Raw genomic sequence first — 13,719 nt, forward strand, 5'->3', positions numbered from 1 at the left:
ACAAAGAGGGAGGGAGAGCGTAGAATCCTGCCATGATCACAGAAGTGTCATGACACGACTGCTGCCAATGAGTCATTATTCACATTGCAAGCTAACATGGAGGCCTTCTGATCATGTCTGATCTGTTAGGGATTTCAGCGTGAGAGCAGGGCGTACGGTGGCGGCGGCGGTTAGAGAGCGCTTGTTAGCCAAGAAAACAACACTTCATTATCACTTGCTGAGACCACAGCCCAGACACTCCAGTATTTGACACCGCAGTCATCATCGTGTTTATCTCTCACAGGCATACTGATGTCTGAATTTCTGAATTCAGAGCAGCAGACATGGGGGAGATGTCTCCACTTCACATTTGACTAAAAGCTGGGCAGTTTACCAGGGCTGCTGCCTCAAGTCTTTCCATCACCAACATTTCCTCAGCTTTTGACAAGACGCCGTCTAAAACCAGACAAAAGCTTCACTAGCTGTGCGTCTGAGTTATGAGTAGCAGCTTCTCAGCTCATGGAGCAGCGCAAAGAATATTTTGGGCCTCGGCTCAAAATATGTACAAGCCAACAATTCTCATGAAAAGCACAATGATTTTTTACAATATTTTTATATTAACAACAGATCACACGACTGCATGAGAAAGTAGTGATGAACTCACAGAGAATTATCCCCTGACGCTGCCATTTCTCCGAATTCTTAGCTTTTTAGCATCTTTCAGCTCGTTGTTTTGGTTTACTGGCTCACAATTTTGCTGTTTTTCAGTCTTACCTCCATCATCAGCCTTGTTTTTGGCCGCAGCAGGCGAGAGTCAGGTTAATGTCATGCAAAACAGAGCCAAAACGAGAGTGAATATTGGACTTGCATTCATCAGGTGGACACAAACACGACTCCAAATGAATGCTAATGTTGCTTTGTGTCTGCTGGATGTGTAAATAAGCACCTGTTTGCCATTTCAACATAAAAGGTGATAATAAGTCAGTGCTGTACTCTGAGCTTGTCTCCAAAAACTCAGTTATTCCATATTTAAATAAAATGTGCTGCTATTATTTAGCAGAGGTGCAGCAGAAGAAGCAGAAGCTCCACTTTGTGCTGCATGTGTACTGAATTAAAACAACACTCTTTTGCTCTTTATTCAAAGAATTACTTGAAAATAAATAATTGAATTCTCTCCCAGAGTTTTGGATACTGTTTTACAACAAGCCTTACACTTATATTTGGTTACTTCAACTCCTTTCACTGCTTACACATCAACTTATTTCTATATATTCTTTCTATTCTGCTTCAGTTGTTGCTTTATTTGCAGCTTTTCAAGCAAAAAATACACTATCCCCCAGCACACTGTGTTGTCTTCAGAAAATAGTCTAGTTTGTATTAACGTCTTTATAAATGTTGATTAATTGTATATAAATGCTTTACAATTCAGTAATTGCATTTATAAAACATGCCAAGATTAAGGGAAGAATCTCTGGTTTAGCTTTATTAACTTCAGAGATAGCAAAGTAGCATGGTTAGGGTTAGGGGGGGATATAGAAAAACTTGCAATGTGGCAACCTTATTATGCACAGATTATTACTGATTCATAAAGCAGAAATAAATGATCTTTCAAATCTTAATAAATGCATATGTAAGAATGTATAAACTGTGCATAAATTCCTCATTATAAAGTCAAAACAAGTGTCGCTTTTTATGCTCTTCAATTTATACTAAGCAATGTTTTAAAAAAAGAACTAGCCGTAAGAGCTGACAAAGGATGAAAAGAGAGATTCTGTATAACAATGCTGAAGCTGGTGTTTTGCTCCAACATGCAGCACTTCAGCAGCTCGACTGATTCTTGCCACCATGAGTAGCTGAGCCCGGGTCATCCAGTTGAAGGTTATCACTATTCAGTCTGTCACCCTGCTGCCGGCTGTCGCAAGATTAAAATAAACACTGGGTTATTCAAATGTATGTTCCTCTACTTTAAAATGGGATCAGAAAGTGTCGCTCAGTGTAACCGTTTAATCTTTGATCCTCTCGAGATTCAGACTGTAATTTTAATAACTGTTTATTCACATGCAAAGAAGACGGTGTCTCTCCTGCATGCAAATAGGCAAAGAAAACTTTTCAGATTCACTCTGATATCAGACGTTGACAGAAGCCAAAGAGAGAGGGGTGGGGGTGAATTATAGTGAGATAGCGCTGGTTTGTGTGCATGCACATGTTTCTATCAGATGATTGGGTTTCATGTAAATACAATTTTTAGTAAGCTTTTTTTTAAGGTTAAAGAAGACAAGGTTGTTTCAGCTTGGGTAGCAGGAAGCTGTGTGTGTGTGTGTGTGTGTGTGTGTGTGTGTGTGTGTGTGTGTGTGTGTGCATGTGTGTGTGTGTGTGTGTGTGTGTGTGTGTGTGTTTGTGTGTGTGTCAGTCATGGGTGTTAGTAAGTATTAAAAGAATCTGCGGCAGCATAAAGTGGACGTGTCATCGACCATAAACCAAAGAGAAGTCTCAGTTGCTCAGGTTGGTTGTACCCACGTGAATAAGGAAGTTAAGGGGCTTTCTGATTTCTGCACAGACCATGAAAATGGACAATTTTGTTTGTGCCACATTCATTTTAGGAAGTCATAAATCGCATTTATAGTTATAGTTATAGGTTTCTCTGCACACTTCCATTTTCCACAGTGGCAACCTCGCTGACTACAGTCAAACCATAAAACATATACTTGCACATTAATATTTTCAACAACAGCAAAACCTTGTTAAAAGAAAGTAATTAGGGAATTGACTGTTTGCTAAACCACATCCCTCAACAGTGATTGTCCAATCATAGCTTAGCAACCGTTACCAGGCACCAGCAGGCCAGTCAATCTTTGGATTTCTCCACATGTTGAAGCCTTTGTAGCCTTCACAAAACCAAAAATACATGAGCAAAAGTGTAAGGAAGAGATGAAACAGTGTGTTTATCTGCCCCAATGTGTGCTGCAAAAGTTAGCATGTCCGGCTAACTAGCTTACTACCTAAAGTGTTAACCTAACTATTATTTTCAAAGGCACGGGGTTGTCATTTGTTAGCTACATTATTTAGTAGGGTTTAAGGTTAGAAAAACACTGTACGTCCACCAAGATGACACTACATCAGACAGCAACAAGAGCAGCTCTGTCCTGCTCTGTATTTGGTTTAAGAAAGAGTGCACTTGCATTAGATTAGCGTTGTGTTTGCCAAACTTATCGGTTTATTCCTCATCCTCAAATCCCTTTCTCCTGTAAAAGTAAAATATACAATTTGCAAATACGTACGTTAAAACATAAATCTAACCTCTTGTTTGTCCAAGTGTGTTTTTCTATAGTAAGCATCCATGATATATGTACTGTATGTTGGCATCATGTGCATGTCTATATCCTTTTACAGGGTTCTGGTTTTAATGTCATGGAGAAAAACAAAAAACAATTGCGCCCACAATTTAGTAATTTGTGCTCTTGATTTAATAATTTGTGTGCACAAATTACTTGACATCGTTTAATAGCGTGAGATACACGTTCTCAGGCACAAAAAAATGTGTTGTGGTTGTTTTCAGTGACGCCTCCCCGCCTCTGTACGTTCATTTTTGAGTTTTGAATCTGAGTTTTAGCATTACACTAGCTAGCTACAGCAGATGAAACGTGCTAGCGACATTCGTCATTTCAGACACAGCTTCCACAACAGGAGCGGCTTCTGAAAGCTTTTGTTCACTTCTGTGTGAAATTAAAGACCAAGTGTTTGAGCAATTACTACAAATCTCGAGTGGTAATCTGCCACGGTTGCCATGGCAAACCGCATTCTGTGTTGTTCTAGAATGGAACACTTGACATGCGTAGCAACAGTAACTAAGGGCAGTGGTTCTGTGCCTAAACGGTGTAAAATGTATTTCTACTTTGCTTTGGAAATTAAATCTTTACTTGCAGGTCAGCTAGTTGTTTGTTGTTTTCAGAGGGCAAAGATCGGCCTGTTGTCATATTAAAATGTGATGCATTGTATTGAATCTAGCAGTGGTTGTGTGGTTTCAAGCTCAACCAAACTACAATGTAGAAAATATAATAAATATATACTAAATATATAGTCCCTGTGTCCTCTAGTTGCATTTGATGGGAAGGGGTGACAATATCAAACCCCAAAAATGTGTACTTTGCAAAGAAAGACAAATGGATAAATCAGAGGAGCAAGAGCTTCAGCATTCATCATTTTGGAAGATTGTCCTCTTAGTTGTGTTAGGCTTTATTCCACATAACACAGAGCTGTGCAGCTCAGCAGTGCCAGGCTCTGCATTTTGTTTTGTGTCTTTCCCTGAGAGATGAATAAAATATCAGTATAAAGTGCAGATTCCAAGAACACGTAAGTTCTTACAGATGTAGCGATGCTTTCTCGCTCTGCAACATACCAAGCAGTTTTATCTGAAAGTGGGTTATAGTGTGTACCATTTGAAAGAACTGTTAGCTACTCTGACTGTATGATTACTTGAATTAAAGGAAATGTGGTTGCTTTGGAGTTATGAGCCAAAATAACAAATACTGAAATATTTTAGGTATCAAAATAATCCCCAGACACATACAATTTTGGAGAGAAAGAAGACCTGCAAACTATCCCTGTCTTTGATGACTGCAGATGTCACATGTGCACTTCTTTTAAGGCAAGGACAGTTGGCATGTGTTTCTCTTCCTGTCTCATGCTGCCGTCAGGACAAGCTGATTGATACAAACTGGAGCAGCAAAGGACTCTGGAGCAGACAACGCTCTCCGTTCTTTGCTCGTGACAAATGTAGCTTCTAAGTGGCTCTGGCAGACCGTGATCCTGCAGGACCCTTCATGTTACTTATGAGCGTTTCATTTTTGTCATTAACTCCAGGTGCACCATCCCATCTTTTCCCCCCTCCGTCATCGTTGACCAAAGCTGTACAGCCCACACCGAGCAGGGCTTTCGCTTTCCGCTCTGTTTAAACCAAGTCCAGATAGGCGGAAAACGCATGACAGACAATCTCTGCCCTACTTGCAGCTACACCACACAGGCACGCACATCATACAGAGAGAGACACACAGAACTGAAGACAACCCACTTTGGGAAAAACAGGGCTGAGGGCCAGTTCTGAATCTGCCTCTGGCTGTCCTTGACGAACCTCCGGGCCAGATCCTCCAGGGTGGTCTAAGCAGTGTGGAGCTCTGAGAAGATTTATCTGGATGGTTGACAACTTCTGCACCACTCATCCAGGCTGCTCGTGTCCCCATAGAGAGCACATGTCACTGCTTTAAAAGCAATGCTGCTTGACAACGACATTGTGGGGTTGTTTTTATCTGGTATTCACTTTATTCTTGAGAAGTTTTAAGGAAGTATAGTTTGAGTTTTTACATTTGTTTGCCAAGTTACAGGCGTTCTCATTGAAACTTTGTAGGCTACTGTTTGTTTATGTGGATCCCCAGAAGCTGTTTTATGACATATAAAAATATACATCATGACAATATAAATTAACACCACATACACACAACTCACAATTACCTTGTACAGCAATCAACTGCTACACTTATATTGACTAAACTAATCAGAATCACATGATATCCCTTTGATATACAGACAACATTACATTGTGAAACATCATACAGGAATTTAGTGGAATCAGTTAGTCACATCGTTTAATTAATGTCAAGTTAACTCAACTTAAAAATTCCAGTTTTATTTTCAGACCACATCAGAATTTATGAACATGAGTTGTTCTGACTTGAAGTCCTTTGAGTCGAATGGATGCACTGCTGTGAGTTCATTCAACTCATTAAGTTTCTGATGTACAGTACATAATCAGCATATTAGCAGACTTCCCAGCATGCATTGTTTTAGAGTTAAAACTCTCCAGGGACACCTCTGTTTTGTAGTTTGAAGGAGGCATAAATGATGGAAACATGCTGTGTGTCTTTAATGATAATAATATGTTAAAAGAAGTTGTGGTTATTTCTTTTCATAACAAGAATAATGCTAACCATGATTAAGGTTAGTGTCAAATTCAGTCCCTACCCTACCCTAAAATAGTACTGTAATACAAAAACTAAAAGGCAAATACAGTATTTAACTTGTCACTAAAAAATGTAGTACTGCCTGGTAAAGTATGTGTATTGATACTAAAAATCCAATTTTTGTACATAATATTTGAGGCTATGTCTGTATGATATTTCTAATACAAACTAGTGCAGTAATTAAGATAAAAATCTCTTTTTAACCTCATCTGGGTTTTCCTGCATAAATAACTCGGCCGTCTCGCCTTTTAAGAAAAGAGTTTCAAGAGCCGTGTCACCAACAAGAGGTATTCAGCTGCATTTTGAACGCAAAAGGATTCAGTTTACAGAAAATAATTGTTGCTATTAATTGAGGTACTAATTCATTTCAGCCCATAGAGCTTCTCATGTTGGATGTGCATATACAAGTCGGTGTTTACACAATGAGGTCGTGACCATTATGCATTTGCAATTAATCGTTTTAGGCTTCTTAGAGTTTTTCCACTTCCTTCTAATGTTTTGCCCACAGAGGACAAATTTCAATATAGCCTCATGCAATAACAATAATTCAGTGCAACAACCAGAAAAACCCTGCGTATTATTACAACCCAGAAGGTTTCTATCAGACATATTAACACAAAGCCCACAAGTGTCTGATAGACTTGGTCGTTGTGGTCCCTACAAACAGTTATAGCCCTCAAGCCTCATTATTGCTTGTTTTTAAATGTGCTCCTAAGCCATCTACTATCAACAAGAATTTATTTTAAGAGATTAGTTTGCACCTCTGGGTCATTTTAAACCAAATAACTACTCACATTTATGTTTTCCTAATTATGATTATTTCATGATTACATTACAGAGCTCCCTGGTCGCAGCAAACACAACACGGTCTCCAGGCTATTGAGAAAGAGAGGTGACAGTGTCACTGAAACCAATTAAAAAGCTATCAGAGGGAGCTGAAAAGAAAACATTTCCTATTAGATTGCAAAGTTAACCACTGGCCTGAGCCAAATGTGGCCACAGGAGCACTAAGATGTTATTACTCTCTGCAGGCGCTGTGTTGTTATTCCTCCGTGGTGTTGGATGCTAAAGTGGGCTCTGTAATGACCACTAACAGCACTTTGCGCTGCTGTTCCAAAGAATAACCCATCAGGAGCGTTTGTCTCTACTCGACTTGTCATTGTTCACATGAACTCTCAAAGGAATCTGGTAAATTTGAAATGCGTTATTTTTCTCAAGTGCAGGGATGCAGGGACGTGTGCAGAAGGGGGGCAAGGGTGGGATTGTGGGATTCCGTTATATGTGATGCCTGTCATCTCATTCTTTTAATCATACTCATTTTGCAACCTTTTTACACTCTCATATCTGTCTATTAAATATGAAACTAGAGCCAGGACACGCTTAGCCTAGCTTATCTTAGGGAATCAAGGGAAACAGCTCTGACTGAACATAGAATAATCCACCTACCAGCACCTCTACAGCTCACTAATTATAACACATTATATTTCATTTGTTTAATCCGTAAAAAACTTAAATATAAAGACAGCAAGTTGTAGTTTTATGCGGGGATACTTCAGGAAGTCACTGCCCCCGGCTAAGAAACAGTCCGGCACATAAGCCCCTTTAAAACCACCTGTTTCTGCCCGTTTCCAGTCTTAATGCTAAGCTAAGCTAACTGCCTCCTGGCTGTAGCTTCATAATTAGTGTACACATGAGACTGGTACTGATCTTCGCATCAAGAAAGTGAATATGCATGTGTCCCGAAATGTCGAACTACTTCTTCACTGGGTTCCCTGTGTACACAGGTTGGATTGAATCTGGGTTTTCTTCTTTTCATATTTCTTGTTTGGTGAATATTTGCTCAGACGTGTTAAGTGTATGTTTAGCACAGAATCAAACCAGATCAATACATGTACTAACAAGATAAGAAAACTGACACTGAAACATAAAACGCTGCAGTTGACATAAAAAAAGGATGAAAGGATAATATCAGACATCAAACAAGCAATAAATAATTTAATACACCAGTACGGGCCCAAACCCTAATTAAACTGAAAACATAAGTCACATTTACCCCTTTAGCTACAGGTACATTAATTAGGGAACTCTATTAATATTTTAAGATCACTATAAAGAAATAAATCGATCCTGTTTCATATCATTTTGTTTGCTGATCTCTGTCTCCACAAGCCAAGCTTGAATCTTGCTCAGGGCTTTATGAACGCAGGTACATATATATAACAGCATATAATGTACAGACAGCCCTCTCCTCTGAGCTCGTGACCCCACCCATTCAAAATGTTTCAGACGTGCCCCTGAAAGGATTATTGTGCAAAAGCTCTTAACTTAAATAAATCCCACTTTCTTCACAGAATATAGCACTCAGCTCCTCATGCCCCAGTAGAATTTCCTGAGATATCCCGTTTTTAGGGGTTAAAGGGATTCAGAGACTGTTCCCACAAGCTTTCCCTTTTCTACAGTTTGTTGCCTGAGCAGCAAAAGGTGCTCGCATCAACAGTGTGTGTGTGTGTGTGTGTGTGTGTGTGTGTGTGTACGTTAGTGCGTGTATAAGTGTGTATGAGTGTATATAAGTGTTGTGACTGTTCTGTCATTAAAACCCAGCTGGCTACAGTCACTATAAGGGGGCTTGGAAGTAAGCTCTGGAAACAGCACGCGAGTCACGTAACGTCCCTGAACATCTGTGTGATGGCACTAAGGATCAGATTAAACACAGGCTGTGACACACACACACACACACACACACATAGTAAACACTCATCCATGTGTTGATGAACCTGTTGTCTTCCTTCCTTGACTGTGAAAGCTGATTTTTAAGCTCTTTGGATAATCAGGTTGGAGGATGGAAGTAGCCTCGAGCAACAGTGGGAGCGACAGCATCATCAGCTGCACTCAGGCACATGTCACCTCCCCCAGAAACAGTTACCTCTCAGGTACTGTAAGTCACCCTGACCCCCCCCCCCCCCCCCCCTGGGGGGACAGGTCCCTTCAGTAAATGATCACGACCCGGGCAACATCATTAGGCAACTGCTGTGTGGCAGCAGCTCCTTGGCAGAGTGATAAGCAGAAACACTCCGCTGGGAAATGCTTACAGTGCGGATAATATGGGCCATGCACTTGTTATTCTCGGCAGAGCTGCACATCATTTGTACGCTTCGGCTATAAATAAAGATTTGTCACAAACCGAGATATGGAGTGTGGATGAGTCACTGAGCTGCAATCGTCCTGAATTTCATGTGCTGTAATTGACCGTTTACTAAACCCCTCCCCCTCCCCCTGACTGTCCAATCATGGCGTAGCAACTGTAACTAGCAAGGCAGGTAGGGGTAGGTTAGTGTTTAAAGCAGATAATGTACTATCAGGAAAGGGAGAGAAATATGTCCTGATTTATGATTTATTAGTCTGCGTCAGAATGTATTTTCATTACCACCTCATAATTAGCCAAATTCTTTTTATTATTCTCTGTTAATTACTTCATCACATGAATGTTTAAACACAAGACAGTTTTCAGTGCAAAATCTGAATCAGCTTCATTGGCCAAGTATGTGTACGCATACAAGAAATGGTTTAAGTTGCTCTCAATGTTAAACACTCCAACTAATTAAAAGGAGGCGTTTTGAACCAACTCAATGGAGCTGACGTTAGCTTACTTAGCTAGCTAGCCACAGCTGATGAAACTTGCTAGTGAGAGTTGTAATTTCAGCCTAGCTTTTTGCTACAATACAAGGCCCCACTGTTTAAAAAATGACTAAGAATTAATCTTCCCTCAACATATGTGCAATGAGAGAATGGAAAGCATGACAGGCGTACAGTAACGGGGTGGGATGAATGGTAAATGTGTTTTTGGCAAAATGCTGCCTGCAGATGTGATTATATGTGGTGTGACCATATTTGTGGTGACCCTCAATCATGTTTTATCACAGGGGAGTACTAATGGAGAGTTCAGGTTTACATAACACTGCATCAAAATAGATATTATGATTAAAATAGGTATAAACTGTATCCATTACATCATGGCATTATGACTTTGTTTTCGGCATAGTTTAGATAAGCATTGTGGTATTTGTCTGTAGCAGGGTGTATATGTGGTTTTCTTATCTTATGTTCTAAGTGGCAAATACTATCCTCTGCAAGAGTGTGTGTGTGTGTGTGTGTGTGTGTGTGTGTGTGTGTTTGTGTTTGAGGATATTGATGCAGCTTTGATGTGCAGCAGACATCTTCGCACACAGTCATTTTCACACACACCAGAAGAAAACTTTCTTCAAAATGTCAGGCCATTCAGAAGAAAACAACGGCAACAAGCACCAGCTATCGACTGACAAGCTGACAAGCGGCTATTAAACCCATTTGAACTGTTGACGTGAAGTTGCGGCGCCAAAAATAGTCAGACGGAGCTACGAGGTATTATCCGAGTGCTGATGACGGAAACAGAAACACACACAAAAGAGCCGTTTAATGAGGGGAGGTGATATCACGAAAGGGCCTACATTGTTTGTGTAATTAGGCATTGAGGTATTTTTTTTAAAAGGAGCAGCAAACAGATGGACTTTGGCAGCTGCAGCCATCTATCAGCCATGATGAAAAAATACTGTTTCTAACAAGAATCTGCAAAGACTCACAGACAACAAGTGTGGGTTGGTTTCCATGGTGAGCAAAGCTAATCAGCTATTTCTCATCTTGTTGAGTGACACAAACTGAGCTCCAAACACCCTTGAAATACAGGCTCGAAGCATTAACTCAAATAACCATCTATCTCTTTACCTTGACCCCGCAAGCGACCCGAAAACCATTAAACACCTCCCACGTGAGTCGGGAATGAGATGATTGCTATCTCGCCTTAATTTGCCATTTCAACATAAGACAGACGTCAGAATAAGCAGCCAAGTGTAATTGCCCTTGTCTAGTGCACTAGATTGTTGGTTCTCCAAAAGAAAAAGAGACAGCAGACCTCCTCCATTTGCCGATGAAACTCATTCTGAGAATATATAGCGAGGTAATTGAGCGGTGAATTACTTTTGCATCAGCACCGCTCAATGACACTGATTCTGATGTAGTAATATATTATCTCCCCCTTTGTGGTAATTTATCCCCAAAATGACATCCGATGGAAAATGAACGATCTCCTCCTTCATGAGACCTGAAAAACAGCCAATCAAACTTCCCAAGAACACGCTTCTTTTTTTTTTTTCTATCTCTCAAACTGTGCGAGGGTAAGGCTTCAGAAAGTACGCTGTGACATTGTGCTTTTTCATTACGTAAAGTCACGTTTCTGAGTTTGACTTGTGAGCGCAGTCATTCCCTAAAGAGAAGAAATAAATGAGTTTCACATCAAGTAATGCAATCAGCCGCAGTTAAACCTAGAACCCCAAAAATTTGATTATATCTGCTATAATTGAGAAGACACCTCTACCGATTACACTGTGGAGGGAAAAAAACACATTTAGACGTGATAATTGGAGATAGATGGAGAAATACGATGTCTAAATGGCAGACGAGCAGATAATTTAAACGAGAACAAACAGCATATGTACATCAGATGGAAAAATAAGATACCAGTCAACAAGAAAAGAAAAGAGGACAATCTTTATTTCAATCTTTCAAACCTGTAATAAAGTGTGACAATCTCAATTCAAACCCAAAGAGGAAGTTTGGCAGAGAACGGTAGGCAACTACAAAGACCAGAAGGCAAGGCGAGGGCATGGTTTCCTTTAGTGCAGATTCACAGTAATGACACAGATAACCTCTGTATCTTAAAAACAACAGGTGTGCTCAGGTTGAGGTGCCTAAATTTATCAAGTTACAAGATTTACTGAGCTACAAAAGCACGATGAAATGAGCAACAATGAATAACAAATCCCGTAGCCATCATATTACTCAGCTACACTTTTTAAAACGGGTTACACAATGGGGGACAGGATTGGGGATTACCTTTACACAGTAATAGCATTAACAGCTCAAAACATTAATTACCATTTGAAAATATCATCTTAATTCAAGGTCCACTTAGTACTTAGTGCTCAGCTGTCAAGGCGTCGTCAAGCTCAAGAAAAAGTCAAGATGAGGACCTCGAGTTAAGATTACTTTGTCACACTACTGTTCCCAAGGTCAAGAATGAACTTAATGCTCATTCATTACCGTGTGTTGAAGTTCCCCCGAGAGAAAGCCTGTTACAGGAGCTTTCATTGCTCATTGCTCACTTATAATTGCTTTGCAGCTCTGTGCGTTAGATATAACGCATAAATGTTTCAGATGAGTAATGTGAAGCAAATGCAGAGCAAATAATAATCCAGTGTACCCCTCTAAAGGAACAGTTTGACATTTTAGGAAGTACGCTTATTCACTTTCTTGCAGAGATAGATGAGAAGATCGATGCCACTCTCATGTCTGATTAGCTTAGCATAAAGACTGGAAGCAGGGGGAAACAGCTAGCCTGGCTCTGCCCAAAGGGGAAAATCGTTTGTTTAATCCATGAATCAATTTTGACAGACCTGAGCAAGCCTTTTCCCCCCTGTTTCCGGTCTTTGTGCTAAGCTAAGCTAACCAGCTGCTGGCACTAGTTATATCTTTTTACCTTCAGACATGAGAGTGGTATCAACGTTCTCATCCAACTCTTGGAAAGAAAGTGAATAAGCATATTTCCCAAAATGTCAAACTATATCTCTCTCTGTTATCTACCAAATGTGTTTCTATGCACCAATCTAGAGTAAGAATTGCTAATGGGAAATCAGATTTTGTTGGCATGGAAACACCACTGTAAGTCAATATATAATATAATATAATCACAACAATTATTTTCCTTCTTTAGTGGCAAATATTTAACTTCACAGATAGTAATGCAACATGTTTTCAGGTGCTTTAACATGCTACGCTGCCAGGGAGGCACCACTATGATCCCAAACCCAAGTAGGTGCACTCTACTGTGCAGTTCTCATAAAAATGGTATTAAAGTGGGTGTAGCAGATTTTAGGAACACTTGCTCTTTTCATGAAATTGGCTGGCCACCTGAGAGGAAGCCATAACCCCTACTTGATTTCAGCTATTACACACACTTTAGTCACAAGGGTATGAAAATAGGATAAAGATGGATTTCTTTGCCTTGAGAAAACTGACAATAATGGGTTATAACAAAAAAAAAATGGGGTGAAACTAAGCGGTAGGAAGACGGTGCTAATGTTTTGTGTGCTCAGTGTACTTCTCAGTGCATCGGGATGTAAACTTCAACCTGGCTACTGAATTCAATATAGCACCCAGTGATGGAGGACAGATTGAAATATGGAGACAGACAGAGCCGGCCTACCCGAGGAATATGAGATGTTAAAAGCCGCAGGAACTACTGATGCATGTTATGGGTGTCCGCTGTAAAAGGCGCAACCCATTGATACTAAGACTTTTTAGCAGGATGGTCATGTTGGGTTGAAATGAGTAAAAAAAAAAAAGAAAAAAAAAAGTGCATTTGCCGTATTCCAGTATCAGACAGACTGATACACATTACCATTCCAGCTTTTTTTTCAACAACTTTGGACACTAACAGGCGGCTGGCATGAAAAATAAGTTGCAATGCTCGGCACTTTTCAGGCAATAACATACAATAGAAAAAGCACAATTCATTTATGGCAGATTTTCCTTCTCGGGCACTTCCTTTTCTTTCTATTCTCGTCAATCGCTATACATGACAAGCCTACACTTTAAGTTGGGGGGGCGGGGGGGGGGGGGGGGGTGAACAAAATGT

This window comes from Enoplosus armatus, chromosome 21, assembly GCF_043641665.1.
Source record: "Enoplosus armatus isolate fEnoArm2 chromosome 21, fEnoArm2.hap1, whole genome shotgun sequence".
NCBI lineage: Eukaryota > Metazoa > Chordata > Actinopteri > Centrarchiformes > Enoplosidae > Enoplosus > Enoplosus armatus.